The 27,956-nt window shown below is 40.6% G+C and overlaps 1 protein-coding gene across 1 annotated transcript in view; it reads right to left on the bottom strand.

The window, feature by feature from the left end:
- The window catches only part of LOC136884906 (serine-rich adhesin for platelets), a 272,783-nt gene extending 247,329 nt beyond the window's left edge, over nt 1-25,454 (bottom strand). The window contains exon 1 of the mRNA XM_067157214.2: nt 25,428-25,454. The gene's annotated coding sequence lies outside the window, so the exon portion shown is untranslated. The remainder of the gene's footprint in view (nt 1-25,427) is intronic.
- Between the last annotated feature and the right edge of the window lie 2,502 nt (nt 25,455-27,956).

Here is a 27,956-nt window from a genome sequence, read left to right as displayed (position 1 = left end):
GGATAGGAAAGAGGTAGGGTTGAGAAGGAAGTGGTCATGGTTTTGATTAAGATACAGGCCTGGTGTTAAAAATGGAAAGCCATCTCCAGGATTGCCGAGGGTGGGGCTCGAATACACCATATTCCAAATGCAAGCTCAAAACTATGTGCAGGCAATTCGCTTGTTGTGATGAAGATGCTGACAGTAATAATAATATTAATAATAACATAGCTCACCATGGTCTGTTATAGTGGCAAATAATGAATGAACAGGACAAAATATTTTCGATATTTCCGTGGTTTCCCATTTTCGCACCAAGCAAATGCTGGGGCTGTACCTTAATTAAGACCACGGCCGCTTCCTTCCAACTCCTAGACCTTTCCTATCCCATCGTCGCCGTAAGACCTATCTGTGTCGGTGCGACGTAAAACCACTAACAAAGAAAAAAAATTCAATTATGGGAGAAGTACCGAAGGCTTGTCTACGACTTGAGAGCGGAAAGCAATGAAGGTTTATGGTCATTATTTTTCATCAGGGTAGAAAATATTCCTGATCTGACCGGGAATTGAGCCCAAGGCCTCCGAGTGAGGAGTTTCGCTACCGCTAAACAGCGGGGCCGGCAGAATAGGCTGAGCTCTCGCTTAGTATTTTTAGGTTGCCCCAGTGGTCATGACTGGTCTGATACACAACACACCAACCGCCTTGCGATACATACAAACACTTCTCTGCTACATAGATTACCACAAAATTGCACATTGAAGCTCTACCCACTTGTATGAAATGCGTTCTGGGACACAAGCGAACCTGTGCGGTATTGAAACTCATTGCAGGTAGTTGCTAACCATAGATACATAGCCTAGATTAGCGCCGCTGCTTGCTGCTCCAATTATCCCGGGTTTGGCTCAGTTCACGATTTAAGTAATCTAATGGACTGGAACTGGCTTGAAATAATCTCGTGCGGATTACTGGGAAGCTTATTAACTTAGGAACCGACGAACTTTGTGCTGGAATGCTGGGAATTCACAGTTCCTAGAACTCGATAATAGTCATCATATCTTGAGGGAAGTGTGGTGTTGGCGGTGGTGGTGAAAATATAAAGTGAGCAAGTGTTGTCGTACCGAGGTGGAACAATTCCTTTCAGGTACACCGCCAATGCAGGTGAGCTGCATGTACAGTTTTAGTCACGTACCAGCCCTGCTACCATTCTTAAATCTCTGGCATACCGGGAATCGAACCCAGGCCACTAACGACCGCAGCTAACAGTCCTCACCGTTACGGTGATGGTTCAAATCATTATTTTAAGGGGAACTACAACAAACTCACTTGAGTGTACAGTGTTTTGGAAAATACTACTACTACTACTAATAATAATAATAATATGATGCTGATAATAATGATGAGTTATTCGTTATTGGCTTCTCACTAGGGCGACAGTAGTTGGAATACAGGAACTTTGCAATGAAAATCTAGCCTTTGTGTTTAGATATCCACGTAAAACTGGAGCTATCGTAGCTATGATCACGATATCAAGAGTCATTTAAAATTTAAAATTTAACTTGTATTTAAAATAATAATGATAATAAAAATGAGCTGCTGCCATTGATGCTTTCACGGCCCGTACCTACAGAAGAATTTCACCTTATTTTTTTGACACGACGTAAGCCCAAAGGCCTAGATCATGTCAATAATGAGCTCCCTCTGTTGTGTAGTTGTTAGTATAATTAGCTGCCATCCCCGGAGGGCCGGGTTCTATTCCCGACTCTGCCACGAAATTTGAAAAGTGGTACGAGGGCTGGAACGGGATCCTCTCAGCCTCGGGAGGTCAACTTAGTAGAGGGGGTTCGACTCTCACATCAGCCCATCCTCGATGTGGTTCACCGTGGTTTCCTACTTCTCCTCCAGGCAAATACCGGGATGGTACCTAATTTAAGGCCATGGCCGCTTCCTTCCCTCTTCCTTCTCTATCCCTTCCAAACTTCCCATCCATCCATAAGGCCCCTGTTCAGTATAGCAGGTGAGGCCTCCTGGGCGAGGTACTAGTCCTCCTTCTCAGTTGTATCCCCTACCCAAAATCTCACGCTCCAGGACACTGCCCTTGACGCGGTAGAGATGGGATCACTCGTTGAGTCCGAGGGAAAAACCAACCCTGGAGGGTAAACGGTTAAATAAATAAATAAATAAATAAATAAATAAATAAATAAATAAATAAATAAATAAATAAATAAACTTTCCCTACGTAAGAAACAGAATCAAGATGCAGCCCTCCAACTGGTTGGGGGTTTGCCTTTCACTAGCTTGTTGGTCGTGAGTTCACTGGCCGGCTTCAAGGTTCAAAATAAAATACCTTCATTGATCACAACTGACTCAAACACTGGTTGCAACGTAAAACAATGAACACGCCATACATGAAAGTATTTCTTCACTTGTAGACCTTTCTGCAACGAAACCTGTTGGTGACAGGGTCTGAAAACAAGTCCTCCAATACGGGGAGTGAATCATGGCTGGTATCGCCTTATAAGATTAATGTACATTGTTCAGATGTTCCTGAGTGAGTCACAGACTGCTATGCATAGCGTAGCCAACACTTAACGAACTTTATCTTTAATAATAATAATAATAATAATAATAATAATAATAATAATAATAATAATAATAATAATGTATGTGCTATGGTATACTTTGTCAGATTTAGGCAGCCTATCTTGGTAGGGAGTACAAATAAATAAATAAATAAATAAATAAATAAATAAATAAATAAATAAATAAATAAATAAATAAATAAATAATCTCTCTATATAAAAATGAAATGACATCTGTCTGTGTGCATGCCTTCCGAAGTAATGTAACTTGTAAACAGCTGAGCGGAATTTCACGAAATTTAACAATTCTCACAAGGAACTGTCAAATTACTTACTATATTTAATTTCAAAATACTGACCTAACCGTATATTATTTGAGCAATGACTTGCTGAAAATCGCAACATAGCTTAAAATGTGAAGGTGTCTATTTCCTTTCCACTCAATCACCCCATAACTATACGACCAATTGAGCTGAAATTTGATACAGATATCTGAGATATTCATTTCAAATTCAGACCTATTCTGAATAATCAATAATTAACCGTTTAAAAATGGCACCCATTAATTTTTAGGTATATACTGAACTTGCACATTTTTTATCCAGTAAAGAACAAAATGTCCATCTCTGTGGTGTAGTTTTTAGTGTGATTAGCTGCCACTTCCGGAGGCTCGGGTTCGATTACCGGCTCTGCCACGAAATTTGAAAAGTGGTACAAGGGCTGGAACGGGGTACAGTCAGCATCGGGAGGTCAACTGAGTAGAAGGAGGGGGTTGGTTCGATTCTCACCTCAGCTATCCTCGAAGTGTTTTTCCGTGATTTTCCACTTCTCCTCCAGGCAAATGCCAGGATGATACCTAACTTAAAGCCACGACAGGTTCCTTCCCCGTTCATTGTCCATCCCTTACAATCTTCCCATCCCCCACAAGGCCCCTGATCAGCATAGCAGGTGAGGCCACCTGGGTGAGGTACTGGTTGTCCTCCCCAGTTGTATCCCCAGACCAAATTTCTCACGCTCCAGGACACTGCCCTTGAGGCGGTAGAAGTGATATCTCTCGCCGAGTCCCATGTGAATACCAATCCTGGAGAGTAAACGGATTAAATATTAATAATATAAAACAAATACTTAGTGCTATCAGAAAGTAAAGCCCAGGATGTTCTTAACTCAAAAAAGCGTTCCCCAGGAATTTACGATTTTACATATTAAACCAAGCTTTTCAGAGATAACGGAGATTTTACTTTTCTTTCCTTACAAAACTCAAGTAGTATCTCCGGAAATTGAGTACGGTGTAACATCCATTTTTCTTTTCTTTTCAGTGTTTGTCCCTCTTGGTGGTGGGGCCCGCTACATAGATTCGTTGTAACCATTAAGTACTACCCTGGGCCATGTTAGGGTGGAGATCGACGTTTTTAACATGTTTGTGAAGAGTATCGGCCCATCGCTGTTTCGGTCGTTCTTTCGGCTCCCTACCGACGACACCGCACCGGTCTTCGTGATAGTATCCGCCTCTGCCCTTAATACATGTCCAAACCATCGTAGACGACTCGCGCATTTTGTCTTGAATCGGGGCAACGCCATATCTCTCCCTGATGATTTCATTGAAGATGCGATTCAGTTTAGTGACGCCAGGTGCCCACCTTATGCCTGTTGCTCACAGTAAAATTTTCTATCAAATTTATTGTACAATAATTTAATTTTATAAAATTTCTGTTGCTCACGGTCAAATTCAAGTTTTATAAAACCTTTGATAAAACTTTTAGACATGTTCTATTCCGTAAAATTAATTTTACGAAACGAACCAATCAGCGAAGCTGACGTCACGATGTTGCTGGCGCTACGTCGTGAGAAGATTGTGAAGCTCGATTGTAAACAAACACTTCTTTCTAAAATGGCAGGATCCGGGTGGACTAAGGAAGCTGTTAGTGTTTTACTGGACGAATACCAGAAATATCCTTGTTTGTACGAAGTTAAAACGCCACTTTACCACAACAGAAATGCAAGAAGAGAGGCAGAAAACACAATCGCCGAATTCCTATATGAATGCTGGTCTTCTAACCTCAACTAATTTTCAACCAAGTACAGCAATCCTCTACCTTCTCTTCTTTTGATCCAATCACGAGTCCAGCATTTCCTGGCATATCTTTTCTTCCCTTTACCACTGTACAACATATAATTGCAGCTAAAGCAGCAAGTTTTCCTTTGCTTGTTGGAGCTATTCTCTCAAACACACTTAAGTTGAACAGATGATTCTTGGTTTAAAAGTTTATCGATAGATAGCAGCACATACACATCTTAGTTCAGAAGTGAGTTCATAGATGGCCATCCTGATGCTTCCACGTATTTATAAAATAATTTTACCGTGAGCAACACAACTTGTTTTCACCAAATTTTTATGAAATTAATTGTACAACAAATTTTACGAAACATTTTACCGTGAGCAATAGGCATTAGCATCTTCGTCTCCATGACGCCCGGTCGACGCTCTGTCTCAGTCGTAGCCGGCTAACATTCGCAACCATACAGTTCGACAGGTCGGATTACAGTACGATAGATTTTTGATTTGAGATTATCTGCCATCCTCCGGTCGCACGTGACGCCGGCCGTTGTTCACCATTTCATCCAGGCTGCACATATCCTTCCATTGTGTGTATAACGATATTGTAGAGAATACAATTACCCGTGTGTTATATCTGGAAGTTTGTTTTTGCTTACGTCGCTCCGACACAGATAGGTCTTATGGCGACGATGGGGTAGGCCTAGGATTGAGAGGGAAGCATCCGTGGCCTTAATTAAGGTACATCCCCAGCATTTGCGTGGTGTGAAAATGGGAAATCAGGCGAAATCACCTTCAGGTCTGCCGACAGTGGGGTTTGAACCACTATCTCTCGGATACAAGCTCACAACTGTGCGCCCCTAACTGCACGGCCAACTCGCCCGATATATCTGGAAGTATCAAGGAATGTAATTTTTTTCTACTCTACTCCCGGTGGGCGCAGATATTTTAATCTTGAATAAGATGTGCGAAAGTGGAAGAAGAAGAACAAGAAGAAGAAGAAAAAGGAGGAGAAAAAGAGTTCGTAGCTTAACATGCCAAGTATAACTTACTGATTTAACCGATAATCATAATTATATTGGAGATAAGAGCTAACGTACAAAGTGAGTTGGCTACACGGTACGCGTCGTGTAGATGTGATCATACCGTCAGGAGATAGTTGGTTCGAGCTCCGCTGTTGGCAGCCGTGTTCCCATTTTCACACCAAGCAAAAACCGAGCCTGTACTTTAATCAAGGCCACCGCCGATACCCAACCAGCCCAATTCTATCCTTTTCCTACCCAGTGGTGACGGAAATGTACAGTATCTACATTACAAAAGGGGAAAGAAGAGAGTTTTGGTTCCAACGCGGCATTCTCTTGGAGCTGAAATGGAATATATGTATCTGGGATGATGGAGAGTGAGATCTCTTTACCCAACTGTGCAATCTACGCCAGAGTACAGAAGAACCTCGTTTATCCGGATTAGGTGGGACCGGAACTGACCCGGATTATCGAAAATCCGGATAATCCAGAAAACTAAAAAAACAAATACAGTACGTGTTATAATACATACATAAGTTGTACAGTGATACATTTCTTCAGTTATACAAAAGATATAAGAACACTTTTCTTACATTTACGACTTTGTTTAATCTTATCTTAATCTGGTTATCCTCCAGGGTTGGCTTTTCCCTCGGACTCAGCGAGGGATCCCACCTCTACCGCCTCAAGGGCAGTGTCCTGGAGCTTCAGACTTTGGGTCGGGGGATACAACTGGGGAGAATGACCAGTATCTCGCCCAGGCGGCTTCACCTGCTATGCTGAATAGGGGCCTTGTAGAGGGATGGGGAGATTGGATGGGGCAGGCAAGGAAGAGGGAAGGAAGCGGCCGTGGCCTTAAGTGAGGTACCATCCCGGCATTTGCCTGGAGGAGAAGTGGGAAACCACGGAAAACCACTTCCAGGATGGCTGAGGTGGGAATCGAACCCACCTCTACTCAGTTGACCTCCCGAGGCTGAGTGGACCCCGTTTCAGCCCTCGTACCACTTTTCAAATTCCGTGGCAGAGCCGGGAATCGAACCCGGACCTCCGGGGGTGGCAGCTAATCACGCTAACCACTACACCACAGAGGCGACACTTTGTTTTATACAATAAAATAATGTGTGAGCTTTTTCTGTTTTACATTTGTGTAGCGTTTGTGCGCAGCACGATCACGAAGACGTTTTACAAACAGCAGTTCTGCCGGTGTAGTTTCAGTCTGGGATTCTAAATAGACCATCAGTTTGTCCAGCCGCATTGTTGCATCTCAATGGCTCATTGTTTCTTCTGATGGAGCGCCGGTTTCATCTTCCAATTCTTTTTTTTTTTTTTTTTTTTTTTTTTTGCTGGTTGTTTTACGTCGCACCGACACAGATAGATCTTATGGCGACGATGGGACAGGGAAGGGCTAGGAGTGGGAAGGAAGCGGCCGTGGCCATAATTAAGGTATAGCCCCAACATTTGCCTGGTGTGAAAATGGGAAACCACGGAAAACCATTTTCAGGGCTGCCGACAGTGGGATTCGAACCTACTATCTCCCGAATACTGGATACTGGCCGCACTTAAGCGACTGCAGCTATCGAGCTCGGTCATCTTCCAATTCACCATTACTCTCGTCACTACCTGCTGAGGAACAAGAGGCAGTAATTTATTCATCTGTCATTATGCCGTAGCCTGAATTAAAGTCATTTTTCAACCAGTCATTTACGTCGTTCACATCTACGTCCGAACATCCGGGAATGCGTGCAAATGTGTCAAGGAACTCCAGAAGAGACCTCGGTTTCCCATTCTCAATTCCAGGTGAATGCCGGGACGGTACCTTTGATAGACCGCGGCCGACTTACTTCCAATTTCTGTCCTTTACTATCTTTGATGGAAAGACATGCAAGAAGAACTGACCCAGTAAAGAAATATTGTACAAGTAAAAATATTTTTTTATTATTGTGGATCCGGATAAGCCGGAGATCCGGATTAATGAGGGCCGGATAAACGAGGTTCTTCTGTACATCCAAATACAGTCTCCTAAACAGCCTCAAAGCCGAGAATGGAACCAAGTGGAAACCAGCCACAACGCATTCACACCAAATTTATTCAGTCACAGATTGGACAGAACTTTATCCGTGATGTAACACCCCATTCATAACTGCCTCGGTACACAGAACGAGTTACGTGACACTACGTAGTAACTGTCATATCAAGAATGAAAGTCTCTGAGTAGTGAAGTAAAGACAACCTTTCTCCTCTAATTCTACTATTGAATATCTTCCCGAATGACGTAAGCTGACAGTGGTCCGTATGATTAAGGACTGATAGTATGCTGTGACTATGAATCATCAACGAGAGAAAAATGCTGTCCATAGCAAGACACGACCGGTAGTTATTTATACCAGGAAAAACTGGTAATCGATTATACACCAAAAGTGAAAGCTACTGATTTGTAAGCTTACTAATACTATTCAATCTTGGCATTGCTAGAGATTCGACCTAGTGGAGAACAACTCCAGATACAAAACGCAAATGAACACTTTTCACAAACACCTAGGATTTCTAGAGTGTTGGGATTAAAGCGACCTTTGATTTGAGTTGAAGTGTTATAGAGCCACGTAAGCACTGTTCAAAGAGTGGATGTATCACGTCTCAGTGGGGGTGTTGAAATAAAATGGCGTATGGCTTTAAGTGCCGGGAGTGTCCGAGGACAAGTTCCGCTCGCCAGATGCAGGTATTTTGATTTGACACCCGTAGGTAGGTATTAACGGGATAGAAGAGGGGAGGGATTATACAACAATGAAATATTTAGAAACAAAAATTTGTAAAAAATTTGCGCATTTTATGCGATAAGGATTTGTTCATGTTGAATATGAAACTGCTTCAACATATCTATCCATTTTAACGAAGTGAAACTGCCAATTCCATAACGGCAGAAGAGAAGGAAACTTTAAGCCTAGTGTCTACCACACAACACTCAAGGTATGTCTGCATTTTAGTACCTAGCATCTAAGTTTACCAAACTCTTAGAGACTCATCAAGTAAACACCTGCTCTCATAACAGTACTTGACTGTACTTGCACTTAACACGAAAACGGTTCTCTCATAACTTCATCGTGAATTCGATCCCTTAGGAGGTATGGAGTCTGACGTCAAAAATGTCATTCAAAAACCAGTATAAAGGATATTTACTTTCTCGTCAAGAATATACAGTTATAGCTATGTTATTATTATTATTATTATTATTATTATTATTATTATTATTATTATTATTATTATTATTATTATTATTATTATTATTTGCTGTACGTCGCACCCACATAGGTAGGTATTATTAGGAACGGGATAGAAGTGGGAAGGAAGCGACCGTGGCCTTAATTAAGGTACAGAAGCAGCACCCATTATTATTATTATTATTATTATTATTATTATTATTATTATTATTATTATTATTATTATTAAAGTAAACTCATCTCCTCGTCCCGAGGTGGTGCAACTCTTTTCAGGCACAACCCCGGTGGAGGTGAGCTTCCATGTACCATTCAACCACATACCAGCTTTCCTGCCATTCTTAAATTGCTGGCAGTACAGGGAATCGCACCCTGGCCCCCGAGGACGACAGCTAGTAACAATAACCGTTAAGCTACGACGGTGGATATTATTATTATTATTATTATTATTATTATTATTATTATTATTATTATTATTATTATTATTATTATTATTATTATTATTATGGAAGTGCTAATATAGTTATTATTTTGGAGGTCAAATTAATGTCCACCTATTTAATAGCAACCGTGGATCAGTGGAAGAATGTGGATCTCCGGATCCCAAGACAGCGGGTTCAAACCTGGCACAGGTAGCCGGATTTTTGAAGTGCGCAAACATGTCCGTTCGACACTCCATGTCGTACGATTTCGGCATGTAAAATATCTCTGGTGAAATATTTAGCGTTTATCCGACAAAATTCACTTAAAGAACTCAGCCATAGACGCCCAACAGAGATTCGGTTTACTCTGACATCTAGTAGGCCTAGCGTAAAACGGAACGTCAAAATTGATAAGCAGGCAGCTAGATGATCACAAATTAAAATGCCTGCGCACGGTAGACATCAATTTTCAGCATCTTCCCCCCAGCCGTCGATATTTTTAGCTCCTTCTCTCCTGTATGTAATTGGTACACCGATTAGTTATACGAGAATATGTTTGAAATTATAAATAAATAAATAAATAAATAAATAAATAAATAAATAAATAAATAAATAAATAAATAAATAAATAAATAAATAATGTTGAGCACTGATGTTTATCATTTTACTCTTTAATATTCTTTTTCTTTATTATGAATTAAACACAAGAGGATGTTAAAGTGAAAAGAAACACTGTATCAACAAGTCCCTACTATAACTGAGCAGTCACATTACACGCTACTGTAGCCTACCTGGTGACAAAGCCCCGGGCGCGAACAAGCAATAGTTCCTGGCATGGCCGAGTGCGATCGTATTTTTAAAATGTAAACACAGCACAATAACCTTTCCCCTGTCGCTTGCCATCTATGACTAAATGAAAAGATCATTCTATTCTAATCACATCTTTAATACCTTACTACCTGGAATCTGGGATCCACATCTTAAATCATTCATGTCAGGTGTGGTCCTCTAACGAGGTATTGAAGCAAGGTTGAGGTGTTAGGAAGCGACTGATACGACGTCGAGCTACCTGAATGCTAATGTAACACGGCAAAAATTGGGCCGCAACTCCCAATCAGTCTACTAAAACAAGAAGCGGTTCACAGAGCTGTTTTCTCTTGTCTCGTACACACTTTCTCTTGTTTAGCGAATTGATGCGAGAGCAATCGACAGTGACACCGGTCCAGATATCCTTAGACCCGCTTCCGCCTTGCAACCAAATGGGTGCGCATTTTCATTATAGTTTGCTGTTTCCCAATGTTTACTCTGCGTCTCTGATGAGAAATCCATTACACTTGGCGGCAGAGAAAGCAATATGATGATTAAAACACTGAATGCGACAAACAAAGTCTAGTTCGCATGCATAATATTAACTGTTAATGGAAAACCTTGCAGAACAAAGGAAAATTTACCCTAGAGCGGTGCGAAAATCATCTGCCTTTCAATAGGGAAATGATGTGTACAGCAGATAGGAGTGCTCAGGGGCACCATTTAGATTTCCCATGGGTCTATTTTCGAAGTACTAAAGAAGTAAAGATTCGAAACTACAGAACATACAAGGTTATGCAACATATAACATTGTAACTTAAAAGTTTTTCAGTCTGTCGAACACACAAGTTCAATATAAATATTGCACTATATCATACCTGTAAAAAATTCCACACTATTGAACAATAGTGTTCTTTTTTAACAAGTATGTTATCTTTGTTTCTTAATCCGCTTGCCGCGCAGGGTTGGCTTTTCCCTCGGACTCACCGAGAAATCCCATCTCCACCACCTCAAGGGCAGTGTCCTTGAGTGTGAGACTTTGGGTCGGGGATACCTCTGGGATGCAGGACCAGTACCTCGCCCAGGTGGCCTCACCTGCTATGCTGAACAGGGGCCTTGTAGGGGGATAGAAAAATCGAAAAGGACAGACAAGGAAGAGGGAAGGAAGCAGCCGTGGTCTTAAGTTAGGTACCATCCCGGCATTTGCCTAGACGATAAGTGAAAAACCACGGAAAACCACATCGAGATGGCTGAGGTGGGAATCGAAGCCCCACCCCCTGCCCGCTCTACTCAGTTGACTTGGAAGCTAGTCACACTAACCATTCATGAGTTAATTATGATATAATTTGTTCTCTGTGAGCCTCATTTTTGAAAACTACAGATTTCTAAATGTACACTTTACCAAAAATCGTACATAACATTAGTATCAACTGCTGAAAAAATAACAATATTTTCACCATTAAACACTCCGTTACTTGAATAGAAAAATGGTACAGTGGACGAAGGAATAATTTAATACCATCTGATTCAGATCGGGGATTGCCAGCTCGTGTGAATGCGGGTCTAGCCAATTCCATTATATTGTACTTATTCAGTCTCAATCCCAAGTATCAGTCCGGCTCCATAGCTAAATGGTTAGCGTGCTGGCCTTTGTCACAGGGGCCCCGGGTTCGATTCCCGGCAAGGTCGGGAATTTTAACCATAATTGGTTAATTTCGCTGACACGGGGGCTGGGTATATGTGTCGTCTTCATCATCATTTCATCCTCATCACGACGCACAGGTCACCTACGGGTGTCAAATCAAAAGACCTGCATCTGGCGAGCCGAACTTGTCCTCGGTCACTTTCGGCACTAAAAACCATACGCCATTTCATTTTTCCTTATTTGCGTTTCAACAAATCGGTTTGGAAATTCGTGCATTTTAATTTGTTTGGATGGTGGGGCACAAGAAAATCTTCAGCAAAGCAGATTGTGTCATAATGAAGCTTCCAGGGGAAGCGCTACGGTCTCATGGTCAGTTCACAGTCTACCTTAAGCAGACAAAACAAACAACACCGTACTTGTTACGCAAGACAATGCCTTTGACCTCCGTACGTTACCTGCTGGACCGGAACTTCTCAGTGACAGCATAGGTCGCATACATATCCGGCATTAGCAAGTCGCGAAGAGAAATGCTTCATCCACAGCTCTCTGAAATGTTTATATGATGACATACCGGGCCTGGAATCGTTCAAGACACGAATCTCTTTGGCTCGTTCGCTTGGGACATCGTAGTTAATCTCAGGACCTATGGTTCGATTCCCGGCTGGGTTGTGGAATTTTAATCGTAAGTTGAAGATTCCTTTGGCTCGAGGGCTAGGTGTTTGTACTGTTCCCAACATTTCTGCAACTTAAATGAAAATACTATCCTCCAACACAGTACCGGTAACATGAAATTTCCCATACTCGGAAGAAGCTGCCCACCTTTGTAAGGGACGTATCCGGCTGTAATAACCACATAAAATTATTATCATCATGGTTAACATACAGTAATCGAGTTCTAAGCCGGCGCCGTGGTATAGGGGTAGCGTGCGTTCCTCTTATCCGGAGGCCCCGGGTTCAATTCCCGGCCAGGTCAGGGATTTTACCTGGATCTGAGGGCTGGTTCGAGGTTCACTCAGCTTACGTGATTAGAATTAAGGAGCTATCTGATGGTGAGATAGCGTCCCCGGTCTAGAAAGCCAGGAATAACGGCCGAGATAATTCGTTGTGCTGACCACACGCCGCCTCGTAATCTGCAGGCCTTCGGACTGAGCAGCGGTCGCTTGGTAGGCCAAGTCCCTTCAAGACTGTAGTGCCATGGGGTTAGTGTTTTAGTCGAGAACTAAATTTTGTGTGACAAAATATAAAGTTGAGACACCTGGTATTCAATTTCCTGGGGCGGAGGAGAGTCTTCAGACGGTAGGGCGGCGTGGCCTTCTGACTCCAAGGTAGCGGGTTCGATCCGGCTCAGTGTGGTGGTGTTTTGTTTGAAGATGCTTAAATACGACAGCCATACATCGAACGACTTACCAGCATGTAAAAGAACTCACGTGAAGCAAGATTCTGGCACAACTGCGTCTCCGAAAACCGTAAGATTAGTTACTGGGGCGCGAAGCCAATAACATTATTATTATTATTATTATTATTATTATTATTATTATTATTATTATTCAATCGAGCGAGTTGGCCATGCGGTTAGGGTCGTGTAGTTGTGAGATTGCATTCGGGAGATGGTAGGTTCGAATCCCAGCGTTGGCAGTCCTGAAAATGGCTTTTTGTGGTTCTCAATCCTAGCTCTTTTCCATCCTGGCGTCGAAAACCTTCGATGTGTTAGTGCGACGTTAAACCACTAGCAAAACTATTGTTGTTCATGTCCTATGTTTGTATAAATGGAGTGTAAGTTTTAGATAAGTGTCTCTACAACAGTTTGCTGGAAATGTAATTTGAAACCGATGAAAATTATTTCAGGAATAACTGCTGTCTGGGTCTCTTCGAGAAACAAATAGCAAAGTTTAACGTTGTTACAACATAATTTCCGAATCAATGGCTCTTATATTTCGATTTCGTTCAAAACACAAAATAAGTTACGAAATTACTTTGAACAACCCTTGGCCTAGATTGAAATACCAGTTCTACTGTAACAATACTAAATCAAACCTCATGATGATTCAGCTCTAGGAGGCATTGATCTACCAAACGTCTGCTGCTCATCCCGAAACCCTGCATATTATGAAATGATGCGCTGTCATATGACCGTCAGGTAGATCGTCAGCTGTGCTCACTTACGCTGTGTGTGCCTCGAACCATCCCTCAAATACAGGAGTGAAGTCCCTGACATGGTCAGGAATCGAACCGGAATCCTATGGGTGCGAGGCAGGCTCGCGGGGCTTCGGTCTTTGACTTTCATCACTTAAAACATCTCCTCCGGGTTACAATTCTGACACTGCTAAAACAATTATTTGCCGGGCTGAATGGCTCAGACGGTTGAGGCGCTGGTCTTCTGACCCCAACTTAGCAGGTTCGATCCTGGCTCAGTCCGGTGGTATTTGAAGGTGTTCAGATTCGTCAGCCTCGTGTCAGTAGATTTACTGGCACATAAGATAACTCCTGCGGGACAAAATTTCGGCACCTCGGCGTCTCCGAAAACCGTCAAAAGTAGTTAGTGGGACGTAAAACAATAACATTACTATTAAACAATTATTTAATAATAATAATAATAATAATAATAATAATAATAATAATAATAATCTTTCTACCTTCCTTCTTAATGTTTACGCTCCAGGGTTCGTTTTTCCCTCGTATTCAGCGAGGGATCCCACCTATACCGCATCAAAGGCAGTGTCCTGGAGCGCGAGACTTCGGGTCGGGGATACAACTGCGGAGGACAAGTACCTCGCCCAGGAGGCCTCACCTGCTATGCTGAACATGGGCCTTGTAGGGGGAGGGGAAGATTGGAAGGTACATACAAGGAATAGGGAAAGAAGCGACCATGGCCTTAAGTTAGGTACCATCCCAGCATTTGCCTTGAGGAGAAGAGAGAAACCATGGAAAATAACTTCGAGGATGGCTGAGGTGAGAATCGAACCCATCTCTACTCAGTTGACTTGCCGAGGCTGAGTGGAACCCGTTCCAGCCCTCGTACCACTTTTCAAATTTCGTGGCAGAGCTGGGAATCGAATCCGGGCCTCCGAGGGTGGCAGCTAACCACGCTAACCACGCTAACCACTACACCACTGAGATGGAAATAATAATAATAATAATAATAATAATAATAATAATAATAATAATAATAATAATAATAAAAGAACTGGAAATTTTCTTAGATAGACATGAAATCCAGATGTTAGCAGCTCTAGAGACACGGTTTATGGATGAGAATGTAACAGAAACCAAAAATAGTCTTTAAAGGTAAACCAGCAATCAAAATTATGAAAGGAATGCCACTACTAGGTACCGCCTTTTATGTCCATAAAGCAATAGTTGATAATGTTATGAAATTCAAATCCAGTTCAGAAAGGTTACCTCTTCTCACACTTAAATGCAAGAACAAAAAGTATACATTTGTTAACTGTCATGCACCAATAAATGAAGATAATAGCAAGAACCTGAGTAAAACAAGAATTCTGGAGTCTTCTAGATGATGAAATGTCAAAAATTCCAAAATCAAATGTTATTATTCTACTAGGTGATTTTAATGCACAGATAGGCAAAGAAAAAGTTTTCAGCAAAACAGTAGGGGCATATCCGGCACACAAAAGAACAAACAAAAATGGCATGAGACTAATTAATCTCTGTAAATCCTTTCACCTAAAATTAATGTCGACCTTCTTTAAGAAACTCCCAAGAAAGGCTAAAACATGGGTGTCCCCAAATCCGATGTTAGGTGAGTTTCAACTGGACCATGTAGCTATTTCTCAAAAAAGTATTAAGGAAATTATGAATGTTAAAGTAATAAGAAGTGGGGAGTTTGACTCCGATCACTACCTCTCTAAAATTAAGCTAAAGCTTCTACCTCGCAGGAATCAAAGAAGGTCGAGAAAATTAATGAAATACAATTTAGATAGGCTCAACATTACACAAGCAACTATAAAAAGCTTTCAGGAAGAAATTAAAATAACTCAGCATGGCAAATTGCCAGAATTATCTAAACAGATTAATAGTGCAGCGAAGAAAGTATTTGGATCAGTTAAAACTAAAAATAAAGTATGGTGGAATAACGTATGTGAGGAAGCACTTATGGAAAGAACGAAAAAGTGGAAAAAATGGAAATGTTCCGGAAAGAATGAATATGAGTTATTTAAACAACAAAGAAAAGAAACAACAAGAACAATAAGGCAGGTTAAAAGATCTTTTGAAAAATCGCAGCTAGTAGAAATTGAGAATAATTTTGTAAGAAATAACTCCCGAAATTTCTATCAGACCTTTAAGGATAACCTGAAAGGTTATCAATCCCGGAGTATTTGCTTCAGAGATGCAACAATGACGAGAATTGTGAGATTCTGGCAAAACACATCGAACACCTGCTGAACTGCCTTGAGCCAAGTCATAAATTAGAATTTTCAGAAATTCATGAAAATCTAGAAGCTGATTCACCTTCAACAGCGGAAGAAATTAAGGAAGCATTAAAAAATCTTAAAAATAACAAAGCTAGTGGAGTAGACTCCATAACAGCTGAACTTTTAAAATGGGCTGAACCAAAAATTATAGAAGATCTACAAAATAATCTTTGAAGAAATTTGAGAAACAGAAAATATCCCAGAGGATTGGAAAGTGGCACTAATACACCCATTACACAAGAAGGGTAACAAGCAAGATGTAAACAACTACATAGGTATGTCTCTCTTGCCAGTTGCTTACAAGATATTTTCAACAATACTACTAAACAGAGTAAAATCGACACTGGACACTCAATTGGGTGAATATCAAGGTGGATTTAGAGAGGAAAGTTCTTGCTCTGAACAGATTTTCAACCTGAAATCTATAATTCGACACAGATTGATAAACTCCAAAGACATAGTTGTAACATTTATTGACTTTAAAAAAGCTTTTGACTCTGTTGATAGGGAAACCCTAGATAAAGTAATCCGGGAATTTGGAGTTAAAATTAAATTGGCAAACCTAATTCGTGGAACACTTACAAACACTATCTCGAAAGTAAAATTTATGGGTGAAATATCTCGACCTTTCAAAATAAATACAGGTGTCAAGCAGGGCGATGGTCTATCTCCACTCCTTTTAAATTGTGTCATGGAGAAAATTGTAGGAATTTGGAATGAGAAACTGAAAGAATCAAAAATATTGCCACTCATGCTGGGGAAGAAGAACAAAGGTGTTGCAATAAATTGCCTAGCATTTGCAGATGACTTTGCCATACTTTCAGAAAGCCTTACAGATGCAGCAATGCAAGTCAATCTCCTTGAAAAGACAGCCAAAATTATAGGCTTGAGAATCTCTGCCGAGAAAACAAAATTTTTGACGAATATAAAAAGTGCCCCAAAGTTTTTAGTAACGGATATTGGTCAAATAGAAAAGGTAAAGAAATTCAAATATTTGGGTGAGACAATTCAAGAAAATGGTTTAGAAAAATCTGCTATAGAGGAGAGGATACAAAAGATGGAAAGAGCTTACGGTATAACTAAGAATACTTATAACAAAAAGTGTTTATCAAGAAAACTTAAAATAAAGCACTACAACACAGTAGTGAAACCAGGATGCCTTTATGCCAGTGAATGTCTAGCACTGAACTACAAGCTCGATAAATTAGAAATATTAGAAAGAAGAATTATAAGGAAAATGTTAGGTCCTCTAAGAATTGCAGAGTTTTGGAAATTAAGACGTAACAATGAAATTCACCAGAACATAGAAAGCATATCAGAAACAATAAGAAAAAAGAGATTGCTATTTCTTGGACACATTTACAGAATGGATGACAATAGACTAACTAAACGAATCTTCAAGTACCTTTGGGAAAAGAAATCAACTACCACCTGAATTCAAGAAGTCAAGAAAGACATGGAAAGGAACAACATACGAGAAGAAGAATTATTGGAAAGAAAGATTTTTAGGAAGAAAGTCTTACACATGGAAGGATTCCAAGAGAGGAAGGAAAAGAAAACAGGCACAAAGTGGACTGAAGACAGGAAAAAGAAGCACAGTGAAACAATGAAAGAATACTGGAAGAAAAGGAAAGAATTAAGGAGGAAGAATTGAAATTGTAACGTGGTCCTTAGAAGGCCGGAACGCAAGAATAATAATAATAATAATAATAATAATAATAATAATAATAATAATAATAATAATAATAATAATAACTTATCAATTAATTACCGTTACTTGGTAATTATTAGCAGAAAGTTGGTCGAATTTCAGCTGCCATAGAAGGCCGATTTCAGTAGCGTAGTCGGTGAGTCGGTGTCCTGTTCTCCATATTATAACGGGGTTGTCTTTGGCTTCCAACATTTAAATATCTCCTACGGGTCAAGAATCTGATACTGCTAAAGCAATTATATTGTTATTTTTATTGTTTTACGTCTTTTAAGTCTACCGACACAAGGCTGGCATAATTGAGTAACTTCACATACCACCGTGTTGAGCCAGGATCGAACCCACCACCTTAGGCTCAGAATGCTATCGCTTCAACCGTCCGAGCAACTCAGTCCAGTATGGGGGAAGATTTTACCTCCCACTCCTCCAGGGACATTCATGCCATGTTACGAAGCTACCATTATATAGTTCCCCACAGGGGACGTACTCGAGAAAGACAAGGTTATTTACAATAATTGCTGAACCATGAAAGCGACACTTGATGATATAAATGTAGGCCTGCAGTTAGCGGCGTATAATTGACGTAGAGGGTAGATGTAAATCACAGTATAACTCCCCAGCGCATTGATCTGGAGCGCTGTTTGCTTTGTTATAAATCATTTAATCCTACTGTGCCATCGAATGTTAATATCATTGGCAGCAGTTCTCAAACGCATTAACGTAAAACTGCTGTATATTATAAAACAAAATGGTCATCATTTATCATAGGGACAGCTTGTCTCTGTAATTAGCTGGCCCAGTATTGATTTCCTGGTACCGCTCCGTGCTGGCTGCATTGCCACATTTCACCCTCAACAGCTGATCCACACGCACGTACACTGACAACAAAGACGTCGATCATTGCGCAGCATTGATAGAATAGAATATAATAGAATATAATAGAATAGAATTAGAATAGAGTAGAACATCCCAGGTGATCAGATGCTGGGGGAGAGCGCTTCAGCTGTTAGTTGCAATATGTTCTTTCACAGCCGCCTCGAGGAATCGACGATGAAGTATCTGCCCTATTATCTCACGTTCGAGATTTGATCATAATTCGGGTAGTTGACTTTTAAAGGACACTTTTCTGTCATCGTTGTTGGAAGCTGATTGGGTTGTACCTGACTGATTGTAATGAAAGTTGGTAGGATGATAAATTAAGATATCACAAACTTAATAATAAGTTAATAGTCATTCTGTCGTAAAATAATATTTACGTCCTTCAAAAATATAGTAATTTGTTGCTAGAGTTAGAGCGTGGTGTATCCAAGGCACCGAAAGCAAGGAAACTCAGTTAAGTCTTCAAAATATCGTCTGTCGTTAAACAAGCTGTCCATAAAAAATAAAAAATAAAAAAATAATATTATAGTACTACACAGATGACCTCGTTATATTTACTGAACTCGCGCGGGACAAAATTACGCCACCTCGGCGTCTCCGAAAAACCATCAAAAGTAATTTGTGGAGCGTATAACTCATAACATTATTAAGTATAGATGACCAAGATTTCACACGAAACAATATTTTAGGTTCCGATATAAACCATACAGAAGTATCAAAACGTTATCAATTTGATATAGGCCTATTTCTATTTATACACTATACGTATTAGTATAATGTCAGCCCCGTGGTGTAGGGGTAGGGGTTCGAGGTCCACTCAGCCTACGTGATTAGAATTGAGGAGCTATCTGACGGTGAGATAGCGGCCCTGGTCTAGAAAACCAAGAATAACGGCCGTGAGGATTCGTCGTGCTGACCACACGACACCTCGTAATCTGGAGGCTTTTGGACTGAGCAGCGTTCGCTTGGTAAGCCAAGGCCCTTCAAGGGCTGTAGTGCCATGGGGTTAGGTTAGGTTTCTAGAGCGTGGAAGTCTGTTCGATCCGTCAAAAAAACCCATTTTCGCAATAAAGTGTTTTACGAAACTTTAAAATTGAACCATCAGTATATTTCTTTTTACAAGTTGCTTTACGTCGCAGTGCCACAGATAGGTCTTATGGCGACGATGGGATAGGAAAGGGCCAGGAGTGGGAAGGAAGCGACAGTGACCTTTAAGGTACAGCTCCAGCATTTGCCTGGTGTAAAATGGGAAACCACGGAAAGAATGCAAGCTGATAGTTACGTGATTCAAACCACGCGACTACTTGCTATATTTCTACAGTGCATATAAGTCAAAATATGCTCCAAGCCACCCAGCTTTTTTTTTTCAGCATTTTATTATAAGACCACCGTTGATCTTTCGGCAGAATGATTGCCACCATTACACTTAGAATATGTTAATTGATCATCCTACCATGCTTCATTGAAATCTGTGTAGTTCAACCTAAACAACCATCTTGCCAGTCACTCGAAGAAATGAAATTAACTCAGCGGTAGTATTCGTCCAGTAACATTCAATTGTTGTTGGACAGCAGCACAATCGAATGTCGAAAACCGAACTCGGTAGCTGCAGTCGCTTAAGTGCGGCCAGTAGCCAGTATTCGGGAGATAGTGTGTTCGAACTCCACTGTCGGCAGCCCTGAATATGGTTTTCCGTGGCTTCTCATTTTACACCAGGCAAATGCTGGGGCTGTACCTTAATTAAGGCCACGGACGCTTCCTTCCCACTCTCCTAGCCCTTTCCTGTCCCATCGTCGCTATAAGACCTATCTGTGTCGCTGCGACGTAGAGCAACTTTAAAGAAAATGTCGAAATTTGTAGACAGGTCGTCAACATGACACTACTTCAGAAGGTCTGCGAGTCAGTACGTAAGGCCATACGATTACACTTATTATTATTATTATTATTATTATTATTATTATTATTATTATTATTATTATTGTTATTAATATATTATTATTATTATTATTACTATTATTATTATTATTATTATTTCCGGGATAAATATTTCAGACGGTAGGGGGCTTCCCTTTTGAGCTCAAGTTAGCGGGTTCGATCCCAGCACTGTCTAGTGGTATTTGAAGGTGTTCAAATACGTCAGGCTTGCATCGCTATATTTACTGGTAAATAACTCTCTCATTGTGTCAGTGGTAGAGTCGTCAGGTAAAATATCTCTAGTGACACATTTTGTGTTTACTCGACAAAATTAATTAAAACTCAGGCAACGTCGAAACTGACGCTCAGGCAATCTAGAAGGCTTCAAATTCATATTTATTTATTTATTTATTTATTTATTTATTAATTCTTCTTTATCTGTTTACCCTTCAGGGTCGGTTTTTCCCTCAGACTCAGCGAGGGATCCCACCTCTATCGCCTCATGGGCAGTGTTCTGGAGCTTTAGACTCTGGGTCGGGGATACAACTGGGAAGGATGACCAGTACCTCGCCCAGGCGGCCTCACCTGCTATGCTGAACAGTGGCCTTGCGGGGGGATGGGAAGTTTGGAAGGGATAGACAAGGAAGAGGGAAGGAAGCGGCCGTGGCCTTAAGTTAGGTACCATCCCGGCATTTGTCTGGAGGAGAAGGGGGAAACCACGGAAAACCACTTCCAGGATGGATGAGGTGGGAATCGAAGCCACCTCTATTCAGTTGACCTCCCGAGGCTGACTGGACCCCGTTCCAACCCTCGTACCACTTTTCAAATTTCGACGCAGAGCCGGGAATCGCACCCGGAACTCCGGGGGTGGCAGCTAATCACACTAACCACTACACCACAGAGGCGGACTATTTATTTATTCATTCATTTATTTATTTATTTATTTACTAATTTGCGTTCTTTGAAGTGGCGAAGTTAGGGCGTATGGCTCTCTCTTACATTTAACCACAATATTCCTGCACTGAAGTTATACATATTATTGTTATTACGGGGAATTAAAAGAACGCCTAGGGGAAATATCTAAAATTCCGGCTGAAAATACTAAGTTGTATTTTTGAAAATTAGACGACTTGACAGTCTAAAATTAATTCCGAGCTCCAATGATGATAGTGTTAGGAAGCTCTCCAAAGTCCCAGATGATGGTATCTCAATGGTTTCCCTACGAAGCTTAGGGACAATTTGCTTCATATCAACTTCTGAATGTTAATTCCGACCCATGATATTGTATCAATGTGCTCGGCTTCTTAGCTTAATGGCCAGCGCACTGGCCTTCGGAATCAGAGGTCCCGGGTTCGATTTCCGACCGAGCTAGGGATTTTAACTGCGTAAGGTTAATTTTTATGATTCAGGGATTTGGTGTTTGTGTTGGATTTACTACACTTCTCTTCATCTAAATTCATCATTAACCATCCCAGAAACACTTAATAATGAACGCATCCGTTCACAGAGGTTTGGTGTCAGGAAGGAATCCGGCTGTAAAACTAGAAGAAATCCACATCCGTTCACGACCTCAATAATTTGAGAAAAAACCAGGAAGAAGATATGTGTATCATTGAATAGGGAATCTTATACTCAACGTCAACGGTATAATTACGGTACACTTAGGACAGTTCGGGCAGAAGTTGCATGGTGAACGCAATTTTGAAAATTGTAACATATGTTGAAACATAAATTCGAGCTATACAATTAGATATCCGGTAACTAACATAACAGCTGTAAAAATAAAATAAAATGGTATTTATTTATTTATTTAATTAATTAATTTGTTGATTTAGGCTTAGTGACGTGACGATTGCCCACTACTACGCCTGTAGTTATCATCGGCCAATTGTAAATAAAATTGCACTGAATTGGCAATTTGATATGTCTTTCCTGTGCTGTCATTTCTTGATAGATACAGTACTTTTGCTTCCATCTCTTGGCACAGACCAGTGCAAAGTGTAGCTTCCACTGATGTCCAGCTGCTAGGGTATGGGTGGTGCTGATTAATGGCATTCGGAGCACGACAAGTGCGTCTAACTGTTATGAAAGGTGTTGCTCACAGAGTTAGTCGTGCTACAATAGCACTTTCTGGCCCGAAGAGGAAAGCAATGGCAAACTATCTCAGTCCTCATCTTGCCTAGAACCCCTCATTTTGGACCTGCCATTGGTTTTTTTGATTTTACTCTAACTGCATAGCCTTTGGTGGTGCTTTCGGGCTGACGACCTAACAGACAGTGTCTTTCATTTCATCGCACGCCATACTTCCGTTGCACGACGTTGTCACGAAATTCCAGCGGGATATTCCCCTCACCTTTCCTCACCCACACTTTTAATAGACTAAAATCGATTGTAATTTTAGCTGTCTGGAGACAATGATTAACTCGGATCGAATAACTGCATTCGAAATATCGGCAACCTGTGCATGGAACAAGGACACTTTCCTGAACGGACGAAGAATGTCACTTCGGTTTCTTTTGCAGACTGGTAAAGCCATAAGGGGAATAAAACATATTATAGCAATGAAACTTAAGCCAGCTGGCACCCGTCTGTAGAGAGACACGCCCATACAGCTGGGCCGAGCTTCTGGGCGTCTGTAATTCGAGAGCAATGTTCCTTCTTCTTCCCTTCATGTGTTCACGAGCTGTAGTCCAGTTCTCGTCACCTGGTATCATGTGTACGGATTTGCGGTGTTCATGTTCATAACAAACCTCCTTTTGCTGAACATTTATGTAGCGCAAGTAACATTTCAGTTTTACGTTTTGAAATTTACCTGCTGGACTTCGTATCTAACGTGAAATTCGAACTACGTATAAGGAAGTGACGTTTCAATTTAAAAATTCCGGGATTCGAACATCTCTGCAATGCTTTAAACATTGAAAGTAAAAGGATACATTCTTTAGCATGTCAAGCGGAAGGTTTGTACGTTTCAAACTCTGGAAATTCTTATGACTACGTGCAAAAATAACACTAAAATATACAGGAATAATGAGTACCATATGTCCAATGAGTAATGAGAAGGGAGTAAAGAAAGAAAGAAAAAGGAAAGAAAGAAAGAAAGAAAAAAGGAAAGAGAAAGAAAAAAGGAAAGAAAGGAGATATTTAATTCCTGTGTTGTACAATTATAAAACTCGTCTACAAAATGTAACTCCCTCTTCATTACTGGTATGAGCTACACAATACTTCTCAAACTGAAATGGCGTTCTACAATACAAACCATATCAGTTTAAAGTAAACGCGAGGTAAATGATTTTAAAATAGATTTTATCGATTCAGCACTGATAAGTAAAAGGGTATAATGAAATGATATGTCGTATGGCTTTTAGTGCCGGGATATCCTAGAACGGGTTCGGCTCGCCAGGTGCAGGTCTTTTTATTTGACCCCGTAGGCGACCTGCGCGTCATGATGAGGATGAGATGATGATGAAGACAACACATACACCGAGCCCCCGTGCCATTGGAATTAACCACTTAAGGTTAAATCCCCGACCCGGCCGGGAATCGAACCCAGGACCGTCTGAACCGAAGGCCAGTACGCTGACCGTTCAGCTAACGAGTCGGACAGTAAAAGGGTAAGTCACTATAATAATGTGCTACAGTACTAATTTAATCTTTTTGAGGTACTTTCAACTCAAAACAAAATAGGGGAGGGGGAGGGTGTTCAATTTCAAATTCATTTTTTGATCCCCACAAAACAATCCTCAGTTTACGTCATAATGACAAACTCTCGTCACAAGAAACGTGGTGTGAATTCTACTTTGCTTTACGTCGCACCGACACAGATAGGTCTTATGGCGACGATGGGATAGGAAAGGCCTAGGAACTGGAAGGAACCGGCCTGGCGTGAAAATGGGAAACCACTTAAAACCATCTTCAGGGCTGCCGACAGTGGGGTGTGAACCCACTATCTCCCGGATGCGAGCTCACAGCTGCGCGCTCCTAACCGCACGGCCAACTCGCCCTGTGGTGTAATTTTAAGAGCGGTAGAGGAAGATAAAGAATTCCTTCACCATTAGGTGTTGATACTACAGGTCTGTGGCTTTAAGTGCGATACATAGAAATTGTTAATTACACAATGAAAATTAAGACAGGCAAGCTGCTGAAGGAGTTTTTTTTGATGGGTTAGAGATCTTGGAGAAAGGATCAAACACAATATACTGTACAGCCAACACCCTCTGTAGACTGACGGAGGGGCTTTTAGGAGAAAATGGAAAAAAGTGCAAGCTGACGTAATATCTGATAACAAGGAATATTGCACATCGATTTTATATGACCACAACTCAAACAGAACGGAGTGAAGATAAGCATAGATAATAGATTTCATTGTTAAAATGTTAAAAATTAAATTAATACTGTACCGTTTTTAAAATAAAATCTTGTAAGCTTTGACATTTCTGTCAATCTTGTACATCAAGAAAGCAAGAAAATAAAGAAAAGATACGCATAAGGTTGGAATAATTCCAGCGAACATCTGGAGAAATCTTGACAAGAAATCGATAACGGCTATCTCGAGGAATTGCGCGTCGAGCCACATCTTATCAAAAGGCAAATATTTTGACGGTTAAGCTGGCGAGACCTCAGTTTTTTCTCTATTCCATCTCACAACACACCCACACATACAGACACACACACTCCAAACAAGCGTCAAGTGCATTCTTCACCAGATGCTGCACAAAGCACCAAGCGCCCATCACACATCCATTTACAAACAATAATAAATGAACAAACCACGCACTGGAAGACTGTAGCACATAGTCCACGGTAGAAAACACTTCACTGAGAACACGGAGCGACACAAGTTCCTCGTGGCACGCGGTGCAGTTGACTAACGAGACGAGCGAGATGCTGGCTGGAGCCGCTACAGCGAGCCGGCGCGGGGCATACTCTCCCCCCCGCGAAAAGTCCTCCCTGCACTTCCGCGACACTCCAACATCTGCCTAGAATTCAGAACCCTTACCATAAATCTCCCAGGTGATTTTCAGTCCTGCCAGGTTTCATTGAGCGTGGTGCTAGAAATTGTAGTGACAGAGATGTAATAAGACAGTGTTCAAAAGACGAACACCAAAGCTCAGCCAACATATTATATTGCAGATGTGGTAGCTTTAAATTTCCCTGGAGGATTGGCAGATTAGATTCTACATTGTATTTACCTTCCCTAATAGTAAAAGTCTCCATCTTTTTCCCTTTCTTTTAATAATGGTAGCCATGGGTAGCTTATCTGCATCTTATCCAGAAGCCCGGCTTCGGTTCCCAGCCAATCCAGAAGTTTCAATTATTGCTTGAAGGCGGGTCTAGGTTCTTTCACTTCGTGACCTTCCGAACCCAACTTGGCGGTTTCAATCTCGGCTCAATGCGACAGAACAGAACGAATGGTTTTGTTGTCATTATATAACATACTGTACAATTGAAATTGACAAAGTCGATCACATAGTAAAATAACTGAAACTCTCCTGTACATGTAAACACATTATCTTACTCTGAAGCAATGCTGAAAGCTATGGAATATATAGAAAAAAGGGCCAACGTCATATTTAAAAAGAATTGAAAATGAGATATTAAGCAGTTTATTATGGCCTACAATGTATTAAAAGGGTCAATGTCTCGGTAAACATAAAACGAAGTTAACGTTTAATTAAATAAGCCCTTGTCAATATTGTTAAATTACCGATAAACATTACAGAACTAGAAATTTATAAACAAACAAAGAGATAAATTTAGCAACCAATCGTGGAAAAAAGTTGTAGGCAAATTAAAGGTCAAGATTAAGACTGAAAAACTAAGAAAGTTATGCTAAGCAAAGGGCATCATTGACCGGAAGCAGCAATAAGATTTGAAAAAGAAATGATGAAATTTCAGAGTTCTGTTAGCTTGGAAGTGTTATCACTAACAATAACAGAAGCAGGAGGGAGATAAAAAAAGAGAATATCTATAGCTAAAAATGCATTTCAAAATGAAAAGAATTTGTTAATTAAAATATAAAATCTTAAGTCTCGTGACCACGAAAAAGTTTGTTCATTCTTATGTGTGGAGTGTACAAATCTATGAGAGTGAAACAAGGACTCCAGGTAAACAAGAAAAGGACGGGCTAGAAGAGCTGAGATTTGGTTTTCCGATTAAACCGAACAAGCTGGACTGAAAGAAAAAGTAATGGTGTAGTGCTGTGAGAAGTAAAGAGAAGTCTCAACAGAGAAATAGAAAAAAAGGAAGGCGAAACTGTTTGGAGAACTAATGAGACACAACAGTTTAATTTGCAACATCAGGGAAGGGAAAGTTCTGGGAGAAAAGGGGAAGAGGGCGAACGAAGACTTTCATACATCAAGGACCTCATGATGAAAATGAGCTACAGCTCCTACGAGGAGATGAAGATGTTGGCAATGGATAGAGAAAGTCGGTTGCAGCGACAAGACGTACCCTTTAGTAAACTATGATGATGATCAGATAAATTTAGATTTACTAAGTTCATGTCCATGATGAATGCTTAAAATTAGTAGTTGAAAAATTAGTTGTAAAGTTATAAGTAAAAATTCAATAAACAAGTTTTATTTTCCGCGCTTGTAGGCCGTGGTTCAGGACCAACGCCGGCCGTGAAATCCTCAACTGTTATACGGAAAACCATTATTATTATTATTATTATTATTATTATTATTATTATTATTATTTACAATTTGTTTTACGTCTACCGACACAGTTAGGGATAGGAAAGGGCTAGGAGTGGGAAGGAAGCGGTCGTGGCCTTAATTGCAGTACAACCTCAGCATCTGCCTGGCATGAAAATGGGAAACCACGGGAAACCATCTTCAGGGCTGCCAACAGTGGGGTTCGGACCCACTATCTCCCGAATATGAACTGATAGCTGCGCAACCCGAACTACACGGCCATCTCGCTCGGTATTATTATTATTATTATTATTATTATTATTATTATTATTATTATTATTATTATTATTACAGTATTATTATTATTATCATTAGTCGTCGGTGGTTTTAGAGATGATAGAATAAGAAATGGTGTGGTGGGGAGGGAAGTGGCATTCGCATGGTTTGAAAATGGGGAAACCACGGAAAACCCTCTCCAGGGTTGCCAAGCTGGGGTTCAAGCCCAACATCTTCCGAATTCAAGTTCACAATTTCGCGGACCTTATTATCATTATCATTATTATTATTATTATTATTATTATTATTATTATTACGTATTAGCATTATTATTAATTTTACCTAGTTTTTAAAGTCAGATGGGCTTTTGGCGGCAATAGCAAAAGAAAGGA

This window comes from Anabrus simplex, chromosome 1 (assembly GCF_040414725.1).
Source record: "Anabrus simplex isolate iqAnaSimp1 chromosome 1, ASM4041472v1, whole genome shotgun sequence".
Classification (NCBI taxonomy): domain Eukaryota; kingdom Metazoa; phylum Arthropoda; class Insecta; order Orthoptera; family Tettigoniidae; genus Anabrus; species Anabrus simplex.
Note: the sequence above shows the minus strand (reverse complement) of the source record. Positions and strands in the feature narration are given on the sequence as shown.